Source organism: Ceratotherium simum, chromosome 12, assembly GCF_057802395.1.
Source record: "Ceratotherium simum simum isolate JZ-2026a chromosome 12, ASM5780239v1, whole genome shotgun sequence".
NCBI lineage: Eukaryota > Metazoa > Chordata > Mammalia > Perissodactyla > Rhinocerotidae > Ceratotherium > Ceratotherium simum.
The window spans coordinates 49,581,113-49,608,326 of NC_141911.1; the positions used below are offsets into that span (position 1 = coordinate 49,581,113).

A 27,214-nucleotide genomic window follows, 5' to 3' on the forward strand; every position below is an offset into this window, starting at 1 on the left:
GTATTAAACTGATTAAAATTGATTTAAATTGGAAGTCAATGACAATATTTGAAAATATTTGGAAACCTAGTACTTGGATATCAAAAATTCCACTTCTAAAAATATCCATGGATCAAAGAAGAAATCACAAGAGAAATTAGAAAATTTTTCAAGCCAAATGATAAAAAAAAAATATCAAAATTTGTAGAATGAAGCTAAAGCAGCACTTAGAGGAAAACATGAATTTAAATGCTTATATTAGAAAAGAATAGGATCTAAAATCAGTGATATAACTGCCAGGCTTAAGAAATTTGAAAAAGAGCAAATTAAATGCAAAGTAAGTAGAAGAAGGACATAGTAAAGATAAAATTTTTAAAAAATCAATGAAATAGAAATTAAAACTATAAAGAAAATCAATGATGCCACAGTATTTTTTTTTAAAAGAACAATATGGCGGTTATAGATGTCAGCCACTCACATTTGTTGTGAGTAGCCTACTTTATCTATTTCCACACTTCTGGATCCTCTGCTAATTTTTCACAACTCCATATTTTCCCTGGGCTGTTTTTAGCCAATATCTGAGCAAAGCATGGGTGCTAGTGCTGACCCATCCTTGCCAATAGAAGACTCATGTAGCAGAGAACTTTTGCTCATGGTTCCCCGTCAGACTGGCCCAAACTTTTTCAGAACTGTGCTGTTTTCTGAGGGACTTCCAAACCAATTCTTTTTAAATTCTCTACTTCTATAAGTCTCAAACTGCATCACAGTCTGAAGACTTTTCCTATTTTCTACTACTCCCTTCCCTTTATCTTTCATAATCATTTCAGTTAATAAATCTTTTGCATAGCTAATCCCATTCAGCACAGGCAATACCTTAAGTCCCGCCAAAAAACGGGAAGAAAGTTAAAAATTTGAGACTTGCTCTCTTTCTATCTGGCTGGCAAGGAGGACCTCATACAGAATTTTATGTGCTGTATTACATGTATTATTACATGACCTAAACAAGCCCTCACTCTAAAAGTGGGCCATGATGCTGGCACTGATGGCCCAGTTACTGAAGATTTCACTGTTTTTGATTGGAGAAATGTACTGGTGGAAGGGAATGCCTTTGCTGATGCAGTGATTCAGACATTTAAAAGATATGGGAAAAACAGTGCTTACAAGAACAGTAGGGTCATAATTGACACCTTCTATAATGAGACACAGAGTGCACTAAGCAAATAATAAAAGACTAAATTTGAGAGCCAGAGGGCTTCTTTGGCAGCTTATAAAATGGGTCTTATCTCCTGCAGTGGAAAAGCAGACACTTGAATAGACAATTGAAGATCTGTTAGACCTATAGCGATCCAGAGGCATTAAAATCCTCAGATTAGTCAGGTCTATTATGCTAAGGGTAGGACCCTGATTGGGAAAAGCAGACACCCTGAAATATAGAGTAGAGATATCTAGGTATATGCCTCCAAGGATTTTGGATCTGTAAGACTCCCTTGAACTCTCAGGCTTTTAGAGGTGGCCCTTCCCTCCAGAGTTAAACTATCACTCTTTCTTCTCTAGGTATACAGCTGCCCCTCAGGAAACTTGCATCTCTTCTCCTGGCTTCCTTGTCAATAACAATGGTTAAATCCCATTATAACCGACTGGGATATGCTGAGACTGACAAGGGAGGAAAGAAATTACATCTTGAAGGAGCTGCAAAAATTAGCCACAATCTACCAACAGGAGTCTGAGATGTATTCTTGGGATTGTATATGAGGGTGATTGATCAAGGGGCCCAGACGTAAGATTGGATAATAATTAAGAAATTGTTACTTGGGAGTCCTTTCTCAGGTCACAGGACTTAACATCCTGATGAGAATCCTGAGGAATGGGATATACTCTCTGCTAAAAGAAACTTAGAGAAAAAAATGGATCATGCTGAATGATGTGACAAAGTTCTTGTTGCTTTGCTGGCAATAAAGGAAGGAAAAGAAAGATGAGGAAAATGGACATGCTGGAATTTCCTCACAAAGGAAGAATAGAGGAGCAGGAGATTGAGAGTGGTTGCCCTGATAAAAAGTCAGCATCCCTTGCTCAATTCCTGGATCTGAGCCAGTTTTCTGCTTTGAAACCCACTGACTGAAGTGCTTGTGGGATCCCCAGAGGAATTATTGATTCTATTACACACTGTAATGTTTCCTCCATTCTTCCCCAAAGAGACAGATGGCATTTACTTGGGTGATTACACCCTAGGAAAAGGAATATCCAAACATTTTGATGACTAAAGGTCATAGGATATGAGTTGACATTGAAACCAGGATACCCAAAGTATCACCATGGGCCCACTTTTAGAATGAGGACTTGTTTAGGTCATGTAATAAATGGAGTCCTGGATAGAGTCCAGCTGACAGTGAGTCAACTGGGTTTGCAGCCCCCTCTAGTTGTCATTTCCCTGGTCTTTGAACCTATAACTAGATAGACATAGAGTAACCACCACACTGGGTCCTTTGCTGTTGGAAAAAAGCTAACGTGGGGGAAAATGACAAATGGGGTAATTAGATTAGATGGAGTAATTGGCCCTGATCAACAGAAGGAGGTTTCAGTGGTTTGCACAATGGGGACTAAAAGATATATGGAACGCTAGGTATCTATTTGGGCGCCTCTCTAATTTCTCTTGTCTGTTTAGAATGGTGAATGGACATGTGCAGCAAGCTGGCCTGAGAAGGCAGTATGATGACCAAGGGCTCAGATCTCTTAGGAGTGGGACTCTGACTCATGGCGTCAGGGAAGCCACAAAGACCTACCAGTGCGATAGATGAGGTTGAGGGGAGATTAGAATATGGTGGCAAGAAGAGAATGAGATACCAGCTGTGACCCCAAGACCAACTGCTATATGGGCTATAATTTATCCTACTAACTTCACTCTGGTCAGTTTCTCCTCAAGAAGAAAGACTCACAGGATCCATGGAAGAGCTGCTTCTAGAACCTGCACGGATAAGTATATCTGTTTGGTACAAGCTGTAGACTGTGGCACCCATGGAAGTGTTCAGCTCAGATCCCCTTCAAGAGAAACTGATGTGAAGAATATAATTGATTGACAGCCTTAGCTCCATTGGGTTCACTCAGGGATCACTCTCAGTCAAAGAAAAGGCACAGCTGCCACGGTACCCGTCCTGGCCCATTCCTCCCTGACACAAGACTTTAATAGGGAAACCCATTGTCATAGTCAAAACTTTCTCAGAACTGTGCTGTGTCGAAGGGTCTTCCCACCCAATTCTTCCTCCTCTTTCCCTTTTCACAACTGTCTGAGCTGCGTTGTGGTCTGGAGGTTTTCCCAGCTGGCTTCTGTTCCTTCCTCATCTCTTATCCTTCATGGGCATTTCCATAGTGAATCCTTTGAACAACAAGTCCCATCTTGGTGTTTGCTTTTAGGAGGACCCAAACTGACACAATTGATGTAATACATTAGTCCCTGGCCAAATTGTTCAAGAACAAACAAGAAGACACAAATGATCAATATCAGGAACAAGAGTAGACATCACTACAGATCTTAAAGACTGCAAAGGGATAATAATGGAATATTATGTGTGTTTTTCCAAGGTGGAGGGAGATTTAACAGTTTAAAAAAATCTGATATGACTTTTGAGTCAGACAGTCCTGCAGTGCTGTGGCATAGGTACAGTAATAATTCCTAGAACAAAGGGACTAAAGAATTGGATCTTAAGTAAAAATAATATAATTTTGCTATTTCCATATGAGCAGATTTGGAATTATTTTTTTTAAAGTAGGAAGTGTGAAAATATGATATTTCAAAAATAATTTTTATGAATAACTATATCACCCTAATAACTTTATCTCTTTTTAAAAGTTAACTCTAATGAGAAAAGGAATCACTCAAAAATGTTAAAATTTCTGTTGACCCCATGTGACTTATCATTTTTCAGATTATTCTTGATTATCTCTAAACTCTTCATTTATGTATGTAGGTATGTAGAAAAAGAAAAAAAAAAGATAATATTAGAGACCTTGATCTAACTGAGACTACCCCTTCAATTATGATGGGGAATAAAATCTGAAAATAAATTCCTTAGAAAATAAATTTCTAAAAGTAGGATAAATAGATTTGGCCAAGTTTTTATCAAGTAGACAATTTTTTTGATATGGAAAAATCACCTAGACAGGTGAAATGATGTATCTTTTTATGAGTGCTAGAAAAGTGATATGGGCAGAGTATGTCAATATCTGTAAGAATGTCCACATATTTAGTTAAATAGAGCAAAACTGAGGAAAATTTCTCCAGGGAAACAGGGAAAGGGATTATTATGGACAAATAGAGACTTGAATATAGAGGAAATTTTTAAAAAAATATCTATAGAAGTTTAATTTTTGCAATTTGCAGACCTCCAAATTTTCTCTGTATCTTCATCTTAGTTTAAGAAAAAAACAAAATAGTCCTTTTAATGTTAGATTAAAAAATGCATATTAGATTCTTGTGCTTTGAAAACATTACTATTTCTCCTCTATTAGGTTCTTGCCCCAGGCAAAAACCAATGGCTAACATAAATATTGAAAAGGAAGAAGAAAAGGGAAACCTCAAGAGACATGCTCAGATATCCTAGGATTTTGAGCAATCAAAAAGGCAAAGGTCATATGGGTTATTCGAAAACTCCTTTGAGGGGAAAATTGATCCATTCCTTTAATGTTCTCCACAACTAGGATTAATTCTCTTTGAGCACATTAAATAATATAAGGAAAAACCCATTAAGGAGAGGAGACTCAATTCATTGCTCTGGCCCCCTGATCCACATGAGAACCTCCAAAACTAATCCCAGACCAATATATTCTCCATTGATTTTGATTTTTTGATTATCGTAAACCCAGAGAGAATTTATTTCCTTCTAAAAATATAGTTTAAAATAATCAAATAATACCCTGTCTCCAAAGTTGCTATCAAGAAACACTCCAAACACTAGCAAAAAGTTCGGAGTAGAAGTAAGAGGCAAACAGAAAGGGATAAAAGGAATATAAATTGAAATTTTATCAGTTCACATGTCATAATTTATTCTGCTCATCATTCCAAAACGATGAATATTAAACAAGTTAGGCTTCACTCTAATAAAGTCATAAATAATAATAAAACCTTCTATGTTTCATAACATCATATATATAACATTATATGTAACATGATATTAATATCTATAAAATATTGACATAGCACTTTATAGATTGCATATGTCTTCACCAAATTTAATCTACACAACAATGATGTGGGATAGGCTTTGCTATTGTATTGCCTTTAATAATTTGTGCAAGCTACTTAACACCTTTGGGATTCAGTTTCCTTATTAAAAGGAAGGAATTACAGTAAATGATTTCTAAGGCCCTTTCTAAAAATTTATTTTAAATAAAGATAAGTGTGAAAGAATAATATTCTATCCCCAATGTAGTTTGCTTTTCTTGTCACAAAGCTCCAAGGTGCTATTATTTACCATAGTTTTTTTAAAACATCTATAAATCACATGCCATAAAATTCTCCAACAAAGGTGTACAGTTCAATGGTTTTTATTGTATTCATAGTGTTGTGTAACCGTGCCCCAATGTAGGTTTAGAATGGTTTGTCCCCCTCCCGGCCCCACCCCATAAGCACACCTCAGCCCTAGGCAACCACTAATCTACTTTTTGTCTCTATAGGCTTGCCTGTTCTGGACATTTTATAAACACAGAATTTTTTAATATGTAGTCTTTTGTGACTAGCTACTTTCTCTTAGCGTCATGTTTTCAAGGTCATTCATCTTGTAGCATGTTATCAGTACTTCATTCCTTTTTATTACTAAATAATATCTAATTCTATGGAAGTACATTATATTTATTTATTCATCAGTTGATGGACATATATTTCCACTTTTTGACTATTACAAATAATCCTGCTATGAATTTTGTGAACAAATTGCTAAGTGGACATAAGTTTTCATTTCTCCTGGATATATACCTAGGAATAGAATTACTGGGTCATGTGTTAATTCTATGCTTACCATTTTGAGGAACTGCCAAAATGTTTTCCATAATAGTTGCAATACGAGTGTTCTAGTTTTTTCACACCCTCAACAACACTTGTTATTATCTGCCCTTTTTATTATTATAGCCATGCTAGTGGGTATGAAATGGTATCTCACTCTGATTTTGATTGCATTTCCCTGATGACTAAGATGTTGAGCTTGTTTTCATGTGCTTACTGGCCATTTATATATCTTACTTGGAGAAATGTCTATGCAGATCTTTTCCCCATTTTTATTTGTCTTTATTGTTGTTATTTTGCCTTTTTATTGTTGAGTTGTGTTATTTATATATTCTAGACAAAAGTCATTTATCAGATATATAATTTGCAAATATTCTCTCCAACTGTAAGTTGTGTTTTCACTTTTTTTGATGGTATTATTTACAGCACAATGTAAATTCAGTGTACTCCAAATTATCCACTCTTCCATTCTACTTTGTCACTTTTGCTTTCAGTGTCATATCTAAGAAATCATTGCCTAATCCAAGCTCACATAGTTTTACTCCTATATTTTCTTCTGAGTTTAGTTTTAGCTCTTACACTTAGGTCCATGATACATTTTGAGTTAATTTTTGTGTATGGTATGAGGAAGTGGTCCAACTTCATTCTTTTACATGTGGGTATCTAGTTGTATCAACACTAGTTCTTGAAAAGACTATTCTTTCTCCATTAAATTGTCTTGAAAAATTTGTGTAAAATCAATTGACCATAAATTTTAAGCTTTTTATTTTTTAATTTTCCGTTCTATTTTATTGATTGATATGTTTATCCTGAGGCCAATATCACACTTGCTTACTGAGGTTTGTAATACGTTTTGACATTGTGAAATGTGAATAAGCTAATATTCCTCTTTTTCAAGATTGTTTTGGCTATCCTGGTCCTTTGCATTTCCATTTGAATTTTAGAATCAGGTTTTCAATTTCTGGAAAAAAAAATCAGCTATATTTTGATGGAATTGCGTTGAAATTGTACATCAATTTGGAGAGTATTACCATCTTAATTATATTAAGCATTCCAATCCATGACCATGAGAAGTCTTTCTTTTTATTAAGTTTCTCTTTAATTTCGTTCAACAATGTTTTCCAGTTTATCAGAGTATACATTTTACACTTGTTTTGTTAAATTTATCCTTATTTTTTCTTTTGATGTTACTGTAAATGAAATTGTTTTCTTAATTTCATTTTCAGATTGTTCATTGCTAATGTATAGAATACAATTGACTCCCTCTGCCTCCTTATAAGGACAGTTGGGATTACATTTAAAGCCCATCAGATAATCGAGGATAATGTCCCCATCTCAAGAGCCTCAATTTAACTACATCTGCAGTCTCTTTTGCCATATAAGATAATATTCACAGGTTCCAGGGTCACAACCTGGATATCTTTGGGGGATTTATTCAGCCTGCTACAGGACAAATGAGATTTAAAATCAGCCCAAGCTCCGCTCATCAAGCCTTGCACCAGAGGGCATGCAGTGGAAGACCTGAAGCTGATGACATTTTTCTCTCAGTCTTTAGATACATAGATGTATCTAAGGGCTATTTATTTATTTGTTTGTTTATTTATTTATTTGATGGAGATTTTTCAGGAGAGGTTGAAGTGGGAGGGAGGTGGAGTTAAAAAAGACGGTCATTTAACAATTCAAGTTTTAAAGGCTTTTTGTGGTTTTCTTTAATGTGTTTGTCAAGTTTTGATATCAGGGTAATGCTGACCTTACAAAAATGAGTTGGGAAGTATTTTTCTTCTTCTGTTTTCTGGAAAATATTGTGTAGAATTGGTATTATTTCTTCCTTACATGTTTGGTAGAATTCACTACTGAACCCAACTGGGGTTGGAGTTTTCTTTCTTGGGATTTTATGCTATGAATTCAATTTTGGAAGGTTGTGTCAAGGAGTTGGTTACAGAGCTGTTAGTATTTTCTTCTTATCCTCTTAATGTCTATGGGGTGTAGAGAAAGGTAATGAAAGGCCCTCTTTGATTCCTGATATGAATAATTTGTATCTTTTTTTTGTTGCTCAGTCTGTCTAGAGGTTTTTCAATTTTACCAATCTTTTCAAAGAACTAGCTTTGGTTCCATTAATTTTTTCTATTTTTTTCTTCTCAATGTAATTGATCTCTTATTATTTTCTCTTCTTGCTTTGGATTTAATTTGCTTTTTTTCTATTTTCTTAAGGTAGAAACTTAAATCATAGATTTAATACTTTTTTTCTCTCTAAAATAAGTATTTAATGTTATAAATTTCCTTGTAGCTAAGTACTGCTTTAGCTTCATCCCACAAGTTTTGATATGTTGTATTTCATCTTGAAACTATCAATTCAAAATAATTTTTAATTTTTCTGGAGATTTCCTCTTTGAGCCATGGATTATTTTGAAGTGTGTTGCTAATTTCCAAATTTTGGGATATTTTCTAGATATCATCTTTTTAATTTTCTCTTTTACTTGAAGAATAATTTTACCTGTTGGTTCCAGATTTTTTTTCAATACCTTAAATATTTTACTTCACTCTCTTCTTACTTGCAAGGTTTGAGTGAAGAGAAATCTGATGTAATCCCAATCCTTGTTCTTCTATAGATAAGGTGTGTTTTTTTCCTCTAGCTTCTTTCAAGATTTTCTCTTTGTCCAATTTTTCTACAGTTTGAATATCATATGTATGGGTATAGATTTTTTGGTATTTATCTTGTGTTCTCTGAGCTTCCTGGATCTGCAGTTTGGTTTCTGTTATTAACTTTGGAAAATTCTCAGCCATTTTACCTCAAATATTTAATTTGTTTCTTTCTCTTTTTCTTCTCTTTCTGGTATGCCATTATGCATATGTTACACCTTTTGAAATTGTCCAACAATTTTTGGATATTTGCTTCCTTTTTTTTTTTCATTATTTTTCTTCTTTGCTTGGGACATTTCTATTGACATATCTTCAAGCTCACTGATTCTGTCCTTCCCATTTCCCATCTCCTGGTGATCTCACCAAAGGCGTTTTTTATTTCTGTGATAATGCTTTTTATATCTAGCATTTTTTTTTGATTCTTTCTTAGAGTTGTTTATACTACCATCTCTTTTTGAATGTTGTCCAATTTTTGCATTAGACTCCTTAGCATATTAATCATAGTTATTTTAAGTTCCCAGTCTGATAATTCCAAAATCCTTGCCATATCTGATTATGATTCTATTGCTTGCTTTGTCTCTTCAGACTGTGTTTTTTTCCTTTTAGCATGCCTTGTTAACTTTCTGTTGAAAGCCGGACGTGATGTATCAGGTAAGACGACTGAGTAAATAGGCCCTATTGAGGAAGTGTGGGGAAGAGAGGAAGTGCGCTATAATTCTCTGATTAGGTCTCAGCCTTTTAGTGAGCCTGCGCCTCTGGGCTGTTAACTTCACAAGTGCTCCTCAGCTTTTCTTAGCCCTTTAAGTGAGAATGGAAGCCTAGTGGTGGCTGGAGTTGGGTATTTCCCTTATTCTATGTTGTTAGACTCTGGTAAAATATTTTCTCCTTTGTTAAAGAGAAAAAGAGTTCTGGGCTATTACAAAGTGGTTACATTTCCCTTCCTCTTGCCAGAAGCAAGAAAAGATTTTCTCTGATTTTCACCCTGAGAACCTGGTAAGGCTTCTGGAGGTAAAACTCACAAAAGTGTGGGATCCCCCAAGGCTCAGCCTCCAGGAACTTTTATCTCTCAAGCTAGTGTATGGTAGTTCCCAGAAATTAGTTAATTAACCTTTAAGTGTTCCTTTCAGTTGCTAGCTCTTGTAATGTTTTCTGCTCCTGGTAAGCTATGATTCTCTGTATCTGCCTGTCTCTCCAGTTTTTGGAGTGGCAGTTTTCTCTGAAGTCTCAGTTTTCTGATGGAACTAAGAAGAGTTGTTGATTTCAGTTTGTTCAGTATTTTTCTTGTTGTGAGGACAGGAGTGAAGACTGCCAAACTCTATATGTGTCAGACCTGAAATTCACCCTCTACTTTAATAGAAAAATTTCTTTTACAAATCTCTGAATGATGAAATTTGAGTTCTTTCCATGTTGGCTATTTGCAAATGATTCACACAATTGAGTAGTCAAGAGTAGTGTCTCAGGCCACTGGGAAAGTTGCTTGCTTTCCAGTGAAGCTCAATATTGTACAGGGTGTATATTTGTTTGTGGTCAATAGAGATCATCAACTGCAGATTGCTCAAAATCCCGTCTTTCTCTTCCCACAGAGATGGTGTGTGCTTATGTTCTTTAGTTATCCTTGGCTCCTTTGCTACTCTGGGGTCTCAGTGCCAAATGTTATCCACAGAAGACTCATACCTGGGGTATGTATTCAATTTCTTTCCTCTAAATAAAAGATTTTTATCTTTGTCCTCAGATGTATTCACTCTATGTGAAACTTCAGGTGACCAATTAGTTTCTTCCTGCACTTGTTTTGACCATTACTCTAATTGACAAGCCTGTCTCATATGTTGTGACTCACCTTTACAGATGACTTTTAGATTTGCCTAAGCTGGAGTTTGTGTTTCTGTTTTTTTTCTTCTTTTTTGGAGAGAGATTTAAGAAGGAGACATAAATCCTCCTTCTATAAAATTTTACACCAACATAGGTATTTATTAGTTTAGACTCAGAGGTATCGAGACTCCTATTACTGCATGAGTGTCTCTTTATTAAGTAGATAACACAGTATTATTGTTTTATGATGAACTTACGCTGATATGACTACAAAGGGTAAAACCAGACACCTGTGTGTAGGAGGTCAAATATCAACTGAAACTGGAGTAGCTTTTAGTGGGAAATACAAAATTGGGAGGACTTTTGAGACACTATGATGGTGACTATCTCTAGTCCAGAGGGAAAAGGGAAGTAATCCTGTGAACTCTAAAGTAAAATGTAACTGAGATATGATTCAAAACCTAGACTCCACAAGACAGATTTTAAAATATATATTCCTTTTTATCCTTCTTAAATGTTTAAACTGTTATTTTTCAGTTCCAGGATGTCTCACCTGTGCTAAACAACTTAAAGGAGGCAGAATTTTGACCTTGATTTGTCCAGAGCACTGATGAACATACTTACGCATCTTTGAAAGCCATATGTTGATGTCCACGGTGAGTGAAGGAGGATGTAATGCTGTGCCATAGAATGGAGGCCACTTGATCAGTTGTCTCCTTCTCCCCACCCACAACCTGGGAGCTATACCTTATAACATCAAATGTTAGAAGTCTGAGTTTTGACAACCCAGGCACCTTCTTAAATTGAAAATAAGACGCAAGAATAAATATTTATAAAGCTTCGCAAAACATAGCTCACAAACCATTTTTGTTAATATCACATGGATGCTTTTAAAATGCAGAGTCCTACATCCTATTTTAGATCTACTGTATGAGAGTCTTTGGTCATGAGATGTGAGAAACTGCATTTTAAAAGAGTTCTAATTTAGAATATTTGGCATCCTAAAGCATCTTTTACTCCTAAGAAAAATTTGAAGTTTAGGGATGATTCTACAGCAGTCATCCTTCCTTAGACATTGAGTGTTATTCTTTCACAGGATAATGCTATGGAATGTTTTGGTACAACCGCTTGCCTAACAAAACTATCTTTAATATATTTATATTTTTTGTGAACTATTGTGAAATAGTTTAGAAAATTTCACAGATGGATGATATACAAAATTTTAGGTAATTTTTTCCCATCTAGAACAACTTGTCTACAAAGAAATCTACATTTATTTGTTAACTCTGGATAGAGGATTTTAATATCAAAAGTCATGAGCAAGATCTGCAAAATTAGCTTTTTATTTTAGATGTATTGTAATTCTTAAATTCATATAGTATGACCTTTGTTAAGATTTTCTTGTAATCTCCTAAGTTATCATTGTATATATTGAATGTTTGGATATTAAGTACTTATTTTGGGGATGAGGAATAGAAGATTTGGCTAAAGAGGAAGAAATAGGACAACTCCATTATCACTTGGTAAAATCTCATGTATTTTACTGAGAAAGATTCATACTAATAGATATTTTGGATGATTATTTTTGCTCTTATGACACTGTGCCAAATTCTTTCATATGTAGGCTCACTCTCAGTTAACTACAGATGTAGTATAGATGATGGTAATTGTCTGAGACCCCGTCATTATAAGTTATCAGTAAAAGAAGCCAAGGAAATAAACACCAAAACAAAACAAGAAAATATAAATGAATGAAACACACATAATATGCTAAAATATCCGGTTGTAAATTGCATCAGAAGACTGGCTAGCTCATGTGGAGAAATATCAACGATCTTCACAGCTTTCACATTGTTCACTGGAAGAGCATTTGATGATATGAAGTTATACTCCTACAGATCAGGTGACCAATCTAGTGACCTCTGGAGCTTTCTGAGTGCTTTCATTCTGTGAATATACGTTGTGTCCCCCAGTTATCTGTCTTTGCTAAGACACAACGCATTTTTTTTAATATAGAAGGAAAAGAAGACATGAATTCAGTGGGGATGGACTGACAAACACATAAGAAACTTCTAAGTAGGCTTCCATACATAGCTAATCTATTACATATGTAGATACAGAATTTATTTTTTTATTTTATTTTTTTTTATAATTTTATTTATTTATTTTTCCCCCAAAGCCCCAGTAGATAGTTGTATGTCATAGTTGCACATCCTTCTAGTTGCTGTATGTGGGGCGCGGCCTCAGCATGGCCAGAGAAGCAGTGCGTTGGTGCTCACCCGGGATCCGAACCCAGGCCGCCAGCAGCGGAGCGTGCACACTTAACCGCTAAGCCATGGGGCCGGCCCACAGAATTTATTTTTGCACACTTATGACCCATCTACTTTCCCCAGAGCATATTTGCAGCATATGCTCAGATGGAAATACAGTGAAAATGTTTGCCTGATAAGATGAATTTACCTGTATATTGACCTTTTTCCTCCATGTTATTTCAAGAGAAGGTCAATGGTCTTCAACCAAGAACGTAGGATAAGCAGAAAAGGGCATGAGCAGTACGGAAAATGTAAGCCATGTAATTTGAATGAACCTACTGGTAATGCATGGCACATATATGTAAATCTGATCAACCGAACATCTATGTTTTCCATAATCTCCAAATTCCAAATGAATATAATGCTATTTTCTATTGTATAGAATTAAATAACATTTTTGATATTTCTTTTGAATAAAATATACCCATATAGAGAAATAATAAATGAATAAGATGCACATCCTTATATTAGTGGGTAGAACTCTTATTCTGAGTTGTTTAAAATGAAAAATTAAAATAAGAATTCTACTAAGAAAGAGGTAACATATGCTTCATGCTTATTTGCTCCCAACTCACTATCTGTGACTTCATATGGTTATATTGATTTGAACTTTTATTTCAGTATTGTATTGGAACTAATTGGATATTTATACTGCTTTATTGGCTATATATTTTTCTAATAATTTATAAATTGTTATAATTAGTAGACAACTTATTTTTTTCTTTCCCAAATACATAAAATCTTTATGAATATAGCCTGCTTTCTGAATGTCTTTCAATTGCTTTTAGCCTTGCTACTTCCTTATCCTATAAATTATCTTAATTGAATAGATTTTCATTTAATTAAATTAAAATATACTTTATCCTTTATTCTGAAAGTCTGCACAAGTAGACTTTCCTGGTAACTGCTTAAGATTTCTTTTGGAATATTCAAAAGACTCAGCTTGTTCGTGTTCAGAAAAGGTTTGCTAAGAAAATATAATTCAAAAGAGGCATACTAATAGTTCATTGATATTGATATAGCCTCTGCTTCAGCAATGCTGCATAGAAATGAAATTAAAATCATAAAAGCAGAAAAGACATGCAGATGCATTACAGAAGGCAACGCACAGGAACCAGAGCAATCGACAATCAACTTTCATTACCTTCCCATTTTTCTCTTTTATGCACAATCAACAGTGCTATCCTTTTCTTTTATTTATTCTGCCATTTATTTCAGTTTTAACCAAAATCTCACCTTAGTACTTTTCCTTTACCTTTTATTTCACATCCTCAATATTTCTGAAGTTATTTACCATTATTAAAGTATATGAAGCAGTCTTTCAGCAATCTAATTCTTTTGTTTGGACTGTTATAAATGAAGAAAATTATTTATTAAAATAGTCTGTATTGTGGATTTTTTTCCCCAGTATGGGTGTTTGTGTTTTAATATATATCTTGGATCTAGCAACTGAATCAAAACTATGTGCAATTGTTATGTTAATGGATATGGAGGATTAGAACAGAAAAATAATGCATGAATACATGGTTTACATCAAGTGGAATAGAGATACAGGAACTTGGTAATGTATACACAGCAGTGCCCAGAACGTTGCCTGACAGGAATAGGGTGATATTTGTTACAAAGTTTGGTTATGAATTGGTTCCTAAACATTTCATCTTAATAAAATATTTTATTTTAATTAATAAACATAAATAAAATAATTATTATATCCCTACTCCACTACCTCTTTTGAAGTCTCCATGTGCATTTGAAAAGAAGGTGTTTAGTTTATTATCTAGATGTAAAGTTTATTATACATCCATAGAATTTACCTTTGATTATATCATTCACATATTATAAGATTATAAGTTCTTGCTCATAGTTTAACCATTTGACTTGTCTCAGGCCAAGAGTGATATGTTCCAGTTGTCTATTTTTATTATGCTTCTGTTAACATCTTGTCATTCATGTCAATAGCGCTTTTTGAAGATGACTGCTGCCTTATTTGGTTTGTGGATATTGATGGCTGTTATATCTTCATTATGGAAATTGTTCTAATACAGTATGAAGTGTCTTTTTTCTTGTTGATTTTTTTGCTGTGAATTTTACCTTTCAGATATCAATCCCTGTTTCTATTTGGCCTGTATTCACCTGGTATGCCTTTGTGTCTCCTTTATTTCAGTATCTTTTTCTTTTAGGTCTCTATCTTCCATAAACATACAGAAGGATTTTTCTTTGCAAGCCATTCTGAAAATATTTGTGTTTTAAAAGAAGGATAATCCCATTTACATTTAGTGGTTAAACTTATGTTCAGTCTCCTATGTGCCATCATTCTATTTCATATTTCCTTTGTGTTGTATTTTTGCTGATTTTTCACATACTGGTCTATTTTAATTGGTATTCGTTTTTTGTTTTATTTTGTTTGTATTTGTTTTGGTATTTTGGAAACTTTATAATTCTTTTCCAGGTGATATGCCTAAATAGTCAGAGGTTTAAAACCTACATTGTTTCATATCTTTGGATCCAAAATAAGTTCAAGAAGCTAGTACAATGGGCAAGACCATAAGGCAAGCGTTACAGGTCCTTCATGCTGTCGGCTCCATTTCTTCCTAAGCACGTGCATTATCATCAGAGTTATATGTAATGGAGTCCTCATAATTTTAAATATGAACTAAAAGCTTAGTATCCTATGATATTTATATTTAAAGAGACAGTCTAAAAAGTCTAAATACTTAAGAAAATTGATTTCATTTTTTGAAAAGTCATAAAAAGTTTCAATTACTAATCCCAACAACGCTTACTCAACCCCCTTTTCTCTTCTCTCCAGTTACTCTGTACCCTTTTTTGGCAGATTACAGGAAGTAAAATATAAGAGAGATGACTTTGCTCCTTGATGGGATAGGTATAGTTATTGAGAAAATTAATTATAGCAAAATTTAGTCCCTTTTAATAAGACCATGAAGATGAACAAGAAAACTTGCACATTTGCCCATTCTACACTTTAGCAGAAAGAATAAAATATAAACTACACCTCACAGAAAACAGAAACTATACTTTATTTCTACAACCAAGAATAAGCATTTCTAGAATTAGAATGTTTGAAATTCATTATTTGCTTCAATTTGATTTGCTATTTTAAGCCTGCAGAGAAATAAATTATTCTATTTTGTCTCCCTAATTTATTAATTTCACTACCAAAAAACTAAGAGGGAAACCTTACATACTCTATCTCTATCTATTCGTTTCCACTGACTGAAACACTGTGACTTCTAGTCACATCTCTGAGAGGCTGCTCTGGGCCCATGCTTGCTGTTTCCCTTTGTTAGAGAAACAGACGTCATTCATCATTACGTGAGGTGGAGCCAGAGTCAAAAGATTTCCAAATAAATCCCGAATGGCAGTCAATTAGTCATTACTTTCACAGCTTGTCCATACATCTCTTGTTAAGTGAATGTTTATACACTTACCCTCCCTAAAGGCTTACCAGTAACTTCATGAGACATGGTGACATAGAGCTTTGACACAGTCCTGTTGCAAACTATGTCTCCAATGGCAGTTAATCAAAGAATGCCAGGAGCTCAACAAAACCTCTACTAATAATACAATACAGTGAATATCTGTTGTGAATGTTTCTGCTATAAATCTTGAGAATGCCTTTTACTTTAGCAAACAAACTATTAATAAATTCAACTTGCAGTAAGGAAAATACGTACAAAACAGCATATTTCATGATGGCTTTTGAGTAGTGTCTCAAATCAGGCTCTAAAGCAACAATTATTATTTTTTAAAATATTACATTTGCTAATGAAATATCATGTTTACCCAATATTTGATGAGAAGTAGAGCATTGCATAAATATCAGCCATCTGATGCCAGAAACAATCATTATTTGAACCCTAAAAGCAGCAGTCAGAGAAATAAAATGTATGTATATAACTTTCTTTAGCTTAAATAGCAATTACTTAAGTCCCTCTGGAATAGAGTAAGAATAGATTCTTGGCTGTGGCTAACAAACTACAACCAACTAATATTATTTCATTTTTCCTGGTGTTAATTATACTATACCTTATTATACTAAACTATATGTATGTATTTTCATAAATAATAATTGTGGTCATTGAAGAAGTTACTTTAAGATATTTTATAGTATCCTGATGAAGTTAAAAAAGTATTTAGTCACTTTAAAAAGTTCCATCTTGAGCCAGCCCGGGTGGCCTAGTGGTTAAGTTTGGCACACTCTGCTTCAGCAGCCCGGGTTTGGTTCTTGGGCGTGGACCTACACCACTTGTCTGTCAGTGGCCATGCTGTGGCAAGAGCTCACATACAAAAAAAAGAAAAAAGAAGAAGATTGGCAGTGGATGTTAGCTGAGGGCTAATCTTCCTCGGGAAAGAAAAAACGTACATCTTACTCTGTATTTAAGAAGGTAAAATAAAATTGATCCAGTTATTTCTAAGAATTCTACAGGGGAATCATTATGTTAGTAGAGCTAAAGGCTAAATTCAAGAAGATGTCACTTTAAAATACAAATAAAAAGTTGTTATAGCTACTGTAATAGTATATGCAGCACATCCTAGAATGAAGAGTTTGTGGTTGGCAGCAACAAGCAGGAAAGAATAATCAGATGATATTCATCAGGGGCATGTCGGAAAGAACTAAAGTTTCAGGCAAATTGATTTACTACTCTTTTTCTTTCTCCTTTTCTATTTTTCAGAAATATTTGGAACCATATTAGTTTTTATCTAGAAGTGTGGATCATCTGGATTTCCCATATCTGTGCTGAGTTTGAAAGCTTCTTAATACGCAAGTTGTTCACGAGCACATTTAAACCTAATGCACAATTCACAAAATGAAACAAACTACTAGTTTAATGGCATATGTTATACGGGACTGGCAAGCTCTGGTTTTACCTACACAGAATAGTAAGTTAAATATTCACAGAGTATTCACCGTTCTTCTCTGCCCTGAACTCTTGAATTATTGTTTAGTATGGACAGAATTACTGCTTATTAATTTGCTCTTGAAATAAAATACTTGCAGCAAATAAATGGCCATTGTCTAGGTTAACTTCCTATTCATTTAAATCACATTTAAAGACTGCTGAATAAATCAGTCTATGTATACAAGCCTTCATGGAAGCATTCTCCAATTAGATAAATGCTAATTTTGCCATTAGATGTAATTTTGATTGAAAGGTTATTTTACGTAATTTATTTCCAGTACATTCAAATCAAACTTAGTAAAACACAGTAGTTTAATAAATATCTAGTAATAATGGAACAATTATGTTTGTATCAGTTGTGCTTAGGTTGTCTAGGAAGTAAATAACATAAGTGGGAAGAGTCACTATAGAAATTCTTCATTTAATGTAAGGGACTACACATTATTCTTATCAAGAAGTGATTCTAGGATAATTTCCACCTGTTTATGAGCTTATTAAAAACATATGTATTTTCAATATTAATATTTTCAATCCTTTATTTTACTCTTTGTTATATTTTGATCACACAAAAATTCATATGAATATGCACATGAATTAATGTATATTTTCCAGGTAGGGTGGGAATAAATTCTGTAAATAGTCTTGTTGCATGTGGAAAATGTAAGATATGGAAAATCCAAATGATGTATATGGGTACAAGTAGAAAGGTGAGTTAGACAGACATCGTATAATTCCCATCTAAACTTCTCCTTTATAATAGTGGCCTTCACTTAAAACTGCATGTGCTATAAATGTGGGGGAACTGATACACCTACTAATTTTTTATTGTTGTTGTTGAAGTGATTATTAGTAAAGTCATCTTCTTCGGAGATTATTCTGGGGAAATATATCATTAAAGAATTCTCCTTTAGAACGATTAACTATTTTAAAATATTCCTCTCATACATTCTTTTTTTTAAAATTTCTCCATGTATCATGACAGAATATGATAAATTGGCAAGGCAAAAAACATCTTTCAGAGTGTGGTATGTTAAAACTCACTTAGTAAGGACATTTAAGGTCTAATATTGTGTATATCACCAGAAGATCATAGATGTGTGTATTTGATCAGTTATGCTTTGTGGTATATAGATATTTCTCAGAGAAATCTAGTTTTATGTGAGTTTAGTGTGTGTGTGTGTGTGAGTGTGTGAGGAAGATCAGCCCTGAGCTAACATCCGTGCCAATCCATCCCTTTTTGCTGAGGAAGACTGGTCCTGGGCTAACATCCGTGCCCATCTTCCTCCACTTAATATGGGACACCGCCACAGCATGGCTTGACAAGCGGTGCATTGTTGTGCGCCCACGATCTGAACCTAGGCCGCCAGCAGGGGAGCGTGCGCACTCAATCACTACAACATGGGGCCAGCCCCTTATGTGAGTTTTTTTTCTGACAAACTAAATAATATTTCTTAGAATAAGGATGATTAAACTAAACTATTAAAATGTATTGACAGATAGCTTAACAAAACTCAACACGCATAATACATTTTTATCGGCTACACTTTGTTGTGGGAGTAAATGTTTATGTACCATAATTGGGCTTTCTGTTTTAAATAAGAAAGAATCATGACAGGAATCCACAGTTACCCACTAAAATTCTTTCTCCCCTTCTATCTTAGAAATAGAAAATTTGGGGCTACCCCAGTGGCGCAAGTGGTTAGGTGTGCACGCTCCTCTGCGGCAGCCTGGGGTTCGCAGGGTCGGATCCCTGGCGCGCACCACCGCACTGCTTGTCGAGCCATGCTGTGGCGGCATCCGATATAAAGCGGAGGAAGATGGGCATGGATGTCAGCTCAGGGCCAGTCTTCCTCACAAAAAAAAAAGAGGAGGATTGGCATCAGATGTTAGCTCAGGGCTGATCTTCCTCACAAAAAAATGAAAAAAAAAAAGGAAGAAAGAAATAGAAAATTTGACTTGGCATATTGCTATCTAGTATAAGGACAACAAGTTGACTACCTTTCCTTGCAACTAGATATGCCCACATTAGTAAGTTCTGGCCAAACAGATATAAAGGTAAGTGCTTACAGAAGCTTCCTTGAACATTTCTTTAGATACACTTGATGCTGCCACATTTTAATATTTTTGTTTCTCCTTCATTCAACCTGGAACACAGAATCTATCCGGAACCAAGAGGATGGAAGTGAACTGATAAATTTGAAGGATCCTGGATCCCTAAGAAATTTGCGGATCAGACTTGCATTTTATGCCTCTGTAAGTTTACCTGAGGGAAAGAAATTTTTATCTTGGTTATCTTAGATTTTCTATCGTCCATAGCCAAACAAAATCTTACTTAATATAGGAAAGAATGGAACAGGTCATAAATATGCTTGAAAGAGTGAGGAGACATCTCTAGTCATTGCTCATCTCTTAGAGAATTATGCAATTACTTAAGAGATCCACACTGAAGATTAATCTGGAAGAGCTCTATTTTTTGTTTAGCCCATAAGCTACGAATGATGTTTATATTTTAAGAGGTTGTAGAAAAGAAAAAACAAAGAGAATATATGACAGAAACTATATGTGGCCTACAAAACCTAGTGAACTCTCCGGCCATTTTCAGTAAAATTATGCAGACCCCTAATCAATTAAATACTGTGATGAAACATTCTCTGACAAGGTCTTCCTTTACAAGAATGTTACTATTTTGCTTTCAGTATTTTTTTCTTAATAGTGATATGAAGAAGTTAGTGTTGGATATGTAGGTGGTAATTATGTGAAGCAAGGGCAAAGTCACTACTGGACTCAGAGATTTAACTAATATAGTCACCCACAACGTGTGAGGTCAGCCATTGTCACAACACTCCATCCAAGATTATAACTATAAAAGTGTGGTGACAGAGCTCCAAAGTTCTAGTTAGAAGACCATATTTAACTACAAAGTCTAGATTATGCATGTCTAAATCTATGAATAGAAACTAAATAGTCTGTATATGAATCTATAGATGGACATTCAAAATATAAAGAACAAACTTTTTATTTAATATCAAATAATTAATATAGCATATGTAATGATTGGGAAAATATAAAATATGTTTGTTCAAGGCTGTACAACAGTGGGAAATAATAAATGTAAAGGTGGAGGTGATAGAGCATTAGGGAAAAATTACTATTGTGAGTGGAGATTTTAGACTCTTGCAATATTTTCATGGAATACTCATTCTTTTTTATTTAAGATATATTTATTCCATGCCTATCATTACCTGAATAATGTTACAGGAAAAAGAGAGTAAAACAATCTAAGTTCTCAAGAAGGTTATTGGCTAGTGAGATTAAAAAAAAACACAATTATAACCAATATGAAAGGTAAGATTATGGGGACAGCAGATAGTACTAGAAAAACATGAATTAGAGCCACCAAACAGTCAAAAGGAGCCATATCAGACTTCCAGCAGCTGTAATTTGGAGGGGAATAGAAATTATATAGGCAGATGAGAGAAAGGACAGGCCATTATCATAGGTGATGGTTAATTTTATGTGTGAACTTGGCTAGATTATGGTGACCAATAGTTTGGTCATACACTTGTCTAGATGTTGCTATAAAGGTATTTTCTAGATCCAGTTAATTTTAAAAATGAGGTGATTTTCAGTATAGGAGATTACCCTCCATAATGTGTGTGAGCCTCATCCAATTAGTCGAAGGCCTTAAGTGCAAAGACAGAGATTTCCCGAAGAAGAAGGATTTCTGCCCCCAGATTGCAACATAGATTCTGCCTGAGTTTCAAACCTTTGGTTTCAAGACTGCAACATCAACATTTATCTGAATCTCCAGCCTGCCAACTTGCCCTACAGATCTCAGATTTGCCAGCCCCCACAAACACATGAGCTGATTCCTTGAAATAAATCTCTCTCTCTGTTGCTCCCTCTCTCTATCTCTCTCTTTATATATATATCCATCCTATTGATTCTGTTCCTCTGAAGAATCCCAACTAGTACATTATAATAGGAAATATGAGCAAAATTATGGAGAATAAAAAGTACTGATTCTACAAGGGTAAGTGGAGGATGGAGCCATAAGAAAATACTAGTTCTTGCAAGACATTATATGCCAGCTTGAGGAAGTTGGAAATTATCTTTTAGGCAAGAGAACTGACTGATGGATTTTAAATAAGTGGGCTTGCATTTAGCCAGATAACTCTAGTTCTTGTATGAAGAAAATTGATAAAGAGAAGTCTTTGGGAAAGAGAACTAGTTAACAAGCTCTTGCAAATAGTGCCAGCAAAGAGCGATGGGTACCTGTGCTAAGGCAGTGATAATAAAGATGGAGAGGACACAGAGGTGAGACATATTTATTAATAAAATTGGCAGGAGTTGGTAACTTATAATATACCTTATGTAAAACGGAAAGAATAATTCCATTCTAGCACTGGCATTGGATTGGGCGATGTGTTTACAAATAAAAGGAAGGGAAATTTTAGGGAAAAAAATTATGATTTTATTTTTGATCAAATGTTTAAGTTGCCATTGGGAGAATATTTATAGAGAAAAGATCACAAATAGGTAAATATTTAAAAGATTATGGCAGCAAGATTTAGCAGGTAATTGGCATATGGGACAAAAGAAAGGCAATGAAAAATTTCCAAGATTGCTTGGGTAATTGGTGGTGCTATCAACTCAGATAAAGAACACAGATAGAGAAATAGATTTTATAAGAGACTATGCTGACTAAAAATTTGAACATTTTGAATTCAAGCTTTCTGTGGAACATTTGTAAGGAAGACAGATAATAGTTACTTTAGTCAGGAAGAAGTTTGAGCTGGAGAAGATAAATATCAGTCTTTCATTTATCACTCATTCTTGGGACAAAATAAAGTGAATGATGCCTCCTAGAGACAAGAGCAATGTGACAAGAATAGTGGCTTGAGAAGGAATCCTTTGAAGTAACCCCCCCCACCAAAAGAAAGAAGCAGAGGGAGGGAGGAAAGTAAACGCAAAGAGGATGATAGAAAGAGCAGTGGTAAATGAATGAAGAAAAAGAATTGTGTTATCATAGAAGCCAAGGAAGAGAAGAGTAACCAAAGTGATATGCATAGCAGGAAACAGATAGATACTTATATTGAAAGTGGCAACAGGCAGGGACCTTAGAGAGAAAAGTCAGATTAGCATTGTTTCTCAATGAAAACTCTAACCCATGTACTTGGGGAGTGAATTTAGACAACTCTCAAGAAATTCAGTAGACAAGATGAAGAAAGATGTCTTACAGTAGCTGTAGGGAGACATGGAATTAAATAAAGCTCTTTGTTTAGTTTTGTTTGTTCAGAGTGAAGGCCTGTGTAAAAGAAGATAACTGGCAGAGACAGAAGATTAACGCACAGTGAGATGCACTTGCCTTGAGAAAGAGGATAGTCCCTCATTTTAGGAATAGAGAAAAAGAGATAAAGATGAATGATGATGCAAATACATTTGAAGGTAGATTGAATTTTTTAAGAACCAATGTGCTGAATAACATTAAATTTCTCAAGGAAGTATTCATCAGCTATCAAGTATAGGTTTTCAGACTTTTAATAATGCCTGTGAGGAACAATTAAGATTTGAGGTAGTAGTTTTCTCATATGACACATTTGGAAAGTTTATAACTTATTGTTAACAACCATTACTTATCAACTGTAACATAATAGATACATTGTTGTACTGGTGGATGGAAATTTTGTTTGTTTGCTATGGTGAAAGAGAGGAGGACAAAGGAAGGCGGAAGTGTGAAATTGAGTATTGGTGCAGTAATAGTTCAGCTGTTCTTTTCACATGGTTTTGTCTTGTTGACAGTCACCTAGGAAATTTTTGACAAAATAATAGTTTTCCCTAAACCTTGATATGAGGTCGAGGAATCCATAAATCGAATATATTTACAATTGAAAAGAGTCATTGCAGCCTATACTTTCATCTTTTGCTAAGTTTTAGAGAGAGTTTTTACCATTGAGATAGGGTACATTTAGGGATAGCCCCAAAAAATCTAGATTGGAAAATTAGAAGCTCTGGATCAGACCAAGACTGAAGATAACTTGAACCTCAGCGGTTCTTGCCTGTGACAATGTTCATTCACAGATGAGACAGAGAAATTGAAGCACAGCTGCACTGGCTAAAGTCTCAAAACAAAAAACAATACAAGGGTGATACATATTAAATTGTTGACATTTGGTTAATAATATAACAATTTTGCATATTATTGGATACCAGTATAAGTGACTGCCATACACTCAAGGATTTGTGTATTTGGTGCAACCATTTGAAAAATTACTGACTTGTAAATAGCAAAGAATTGGTCCTACCTTTAATAAATATGTACATCCCCTAAGAACTTTTATGCTCACCCCTTCACTCTCCACAACCTGCATGACCCAACCTTTCCTACTTGATAGCCAGCAATAATGAGCTTCCATTAATGTTGAATTGACTGTGGCAACCAGACAGGTATGCCATTGGATACTCCTGCAAGAGAAAACTTGCTACAAGGACTGCAGCCAGCTGACAGTTTCATTTACAACACCTTTAGAATCTGCCACAGTATTCTAGCCAAGAACATACTCCTGAGATGTTCCTGCTAATGACTGGGCACGGTACAATGATTGGGTCTTGTTTCTGCCCAACGTGAGACTTCTCTAACAGGCGATCTTGGCTCTGGGATTCCCTGTTGACATGAATGAGACTTTCTCAGAACTGCATCAGTAGCTCTTCCTGTCCAATGTTTCTTCCTTACCTCTGTCTTTTCACAGATGTCACACTTGAACCATAGAGTCTCCCTAATACTACTCCCTCTCTCCTTTGACTTTCACAGACTTTATCCCCAATAAATCTTTCACTTCTAACACGATCTTGTTGTCTGCTTCCCAGTAGAGCTAGATTAACACATTGACGCCCATTTATTATAAATAATAAATGTTGTAGTCTTTTCTGTTGATTCATTATCAAAGGGAAACCTGGAGAGCAATAACCAAGTGAAAAATCAGCATATTAGTTTGTTTTTGCTGCTATAACAAATTACCAAAAAAACTTAGTGACATAAACAAGACAAATTTATTCTCTTAAAATTCAGGAAATCAGAAGTCCAAAATGAGTTTTATGGAGCTAAGATCAAGGTGTGAGAAAGGCTGTTTCCTTCTCGAGGCTCCAGGGAAGAATCCATTTCCTTGCCCTTTTCCAGCTTCTAGCTGCTTTTCGTATCCCTTGGCTTGTAGCCCTTCCTCCATCTTCAAAGCACATGACTCCAGTCTCTGTTTCTGCCATCATATTGCCTTTTCCATTGTCATCAAATCTCCCTCTGCCTCTGTCTCCCGCCCTCACACCCTAATTTCATCACTTTTTCCCTGAGTTAGACTGTAAATAAGCTAGAATAGTTAGATATTAGTGTCCAGTCTGATTAATGATTCTCAAAAAGATACTACAGAAGTTTCTGAAATCCTGTGCAGTTGAAATCAGTGACTCAATACTATTTTGATCTCTGTGAGCAAAACAAACAAAAACTAGTCATTCATACATAGTGCCTGGATTTTAAATAGGTCTCCAAACTGAGTTTTTCAAAAAGCTTAGCCAGATGTTTCAAGGATTAGAATAGACTACTTCTTTTGTTTTGTTTCTTATTGGTTGATGCTTACTAACATAAAATGAGTATTGAGTTAACAGGTATGTGAACATTGTGTGGCGCCATGAAATCTGCTGGTTCTTTCACAGACTAATCCCTTTTCTCTTGTGCTCAGTAACATAATAGGCCATAGTTCGCAGGTATGCAACACCAGCCAGCATTGTATAGATGGAATCAATAGCATAATCCTATTAAATTCTGCAAAATAGTTTACTTTATGATATAAAGTGGAATTGTGATTGATTTTTAAAGTAAATAGTAATTCTATATTCAACTCAGACAAGAATAACTTTTAAAGCAGCAAGTTTCCCTTTGTGGGACCATTGTTTTTCTTCTATTTTTCTTGATTTTAAAAATAAATTTTGCCTACGTGGCCTAATTAAAAGACACTGAATTCCAGCTCATCTTTTCACTCAAAATTGCCTTGGCTTTGTACCAGCTTCTAAATAGAGAACTCAATGCCTGCTTTTAAGCCAGCCACTTACTCTGAAACACTCCTGGTTAAAAACAATAGCTCTTAGACAATGGCAAAGTTTCATTTTTCATAACATTTTTACTCCTTAAGTTCAGAATTATTATAAATATTTATAAATAGTCAATATTCAGCCAGTACACGCCATTACAGCATACAAGTATTTGTGTTCAGTATTTTTTCTAATTAGTCAGTTTCCCATGTTGAATAGTTGATTCCAGTGCCACATTAAATGCTAAATATTTTTATTATCCCTCCTACAAATGCCTTTAATGTGGATGCCAAGTTTGTAACATTTACCAACTCTTCTCCATATGATTAAAATCTCAAGTTGATTTTAAGACATCAGTCTTAAGGATATGATAGTATCCTTAAACATCCTTTAAATATCATGAAACTCTTTGGAAACATAAAATGCAAGTTTCTCTGGGTAAAATTACATGTGGGTAAATAAGTCCATTCATACTAAAGAAGAATCCAATTATGTTTATAGCAAAAAAAGATAAAATAGTTTACAATCTTGATGTTTTCTCTACTGTCTCATGAGCCAAAGATTTTTTTCCAAGCATATTTCTAGCTTAAAGCTGATGACCACATAGCTCAAACTGAAAGACACAAAGTTTATTTAATTCAGTTTTCTCAAAGACAGTTCAAATGCATAGAAAGAGATAGCAATCTGTATTGGCTCAGAATGGTGGACTGAGTACGTATACTTGCTTTCTTTTCAGAAATGAGAGAGATGATTTAAGAGCACATAAAAAAAGTGCTGAAAACAAGAAGTGATGATGTGCTGGACCAGGAACTACAAGGAAATCTCTGAAAGACAGAGGCAGATGGATTTAAAACATGAGAAGAAATCTCAAATCAAAGTATCCATAGAAAGGCCATCTGCAAAAAATCAGAGCAGCTCACATAGTACACCAACACTACAGAGGAATATGGAGAACGCTGGGGCTAAAAATATAAGCCAACTCCGTGTTATATACAAGGCACGTTCTTAAAAGAAAATGAAGTAAGAAGGTTAAAGGTCACGATGTCAGCAAATATATACTAATGTGAAAAACTATCACAAATTAAACTATATAGCATCAAAATACTCAAAACATTTTTTTAAATAAAAAGGAGGAAGGGACAGAAATGAAATAGTCATAGGACATGAGCATAGTTTAAGTCGTAGGCAGAACAAACCATTAAATATAACATTATAAAATAGTTGGAAATGTATGAATATAGAATATTTGAGAAATTTAATAAAGTTGATATACATCATTTTTAGTAGTTATGGTATGCTAACAAAACATCAAAAAGAAAAACTAAAGAATTTTCAAGGAAAGAAATAGTGTCAACTCTATTTTTTATCACAATGAAATAAAGTTAAAAATCAAAATACTTTTCTAAACTCCTTAACAAAATAATAAATCAAAATCCTTATTCACAAAATAATTCAAAATAGAGAAAATTAGTAGAATATGT

General features: G+C 34.6%; 1 long non-coding RNA gene across 1 annotated transcript; it reads left to right on the forward strand.

The window, feature by feature from the left end:
- The first annotated feature begins 9,209 nt into the window (after positions 1 to 9,209).
- Positions 9,210 to 27,003, forward strand: LOC147915850 (uncharacterized). Its single transcript, XR_015553747.1, has 6 exons — positions 9,210 to 9,262; positions 10,195 to 10,290; positions 10,958 to 11,076; positions 17,427 to 17,634; positions 19,810 to 19,907; positions 26,470 to 27,003. It is a non-coding gene; the product is annotated as an uncharacterized LOC147915850 (long non-coding RNA).
- Positions 27,004 to 27,214: the final 211 nt, after the last annotated feature.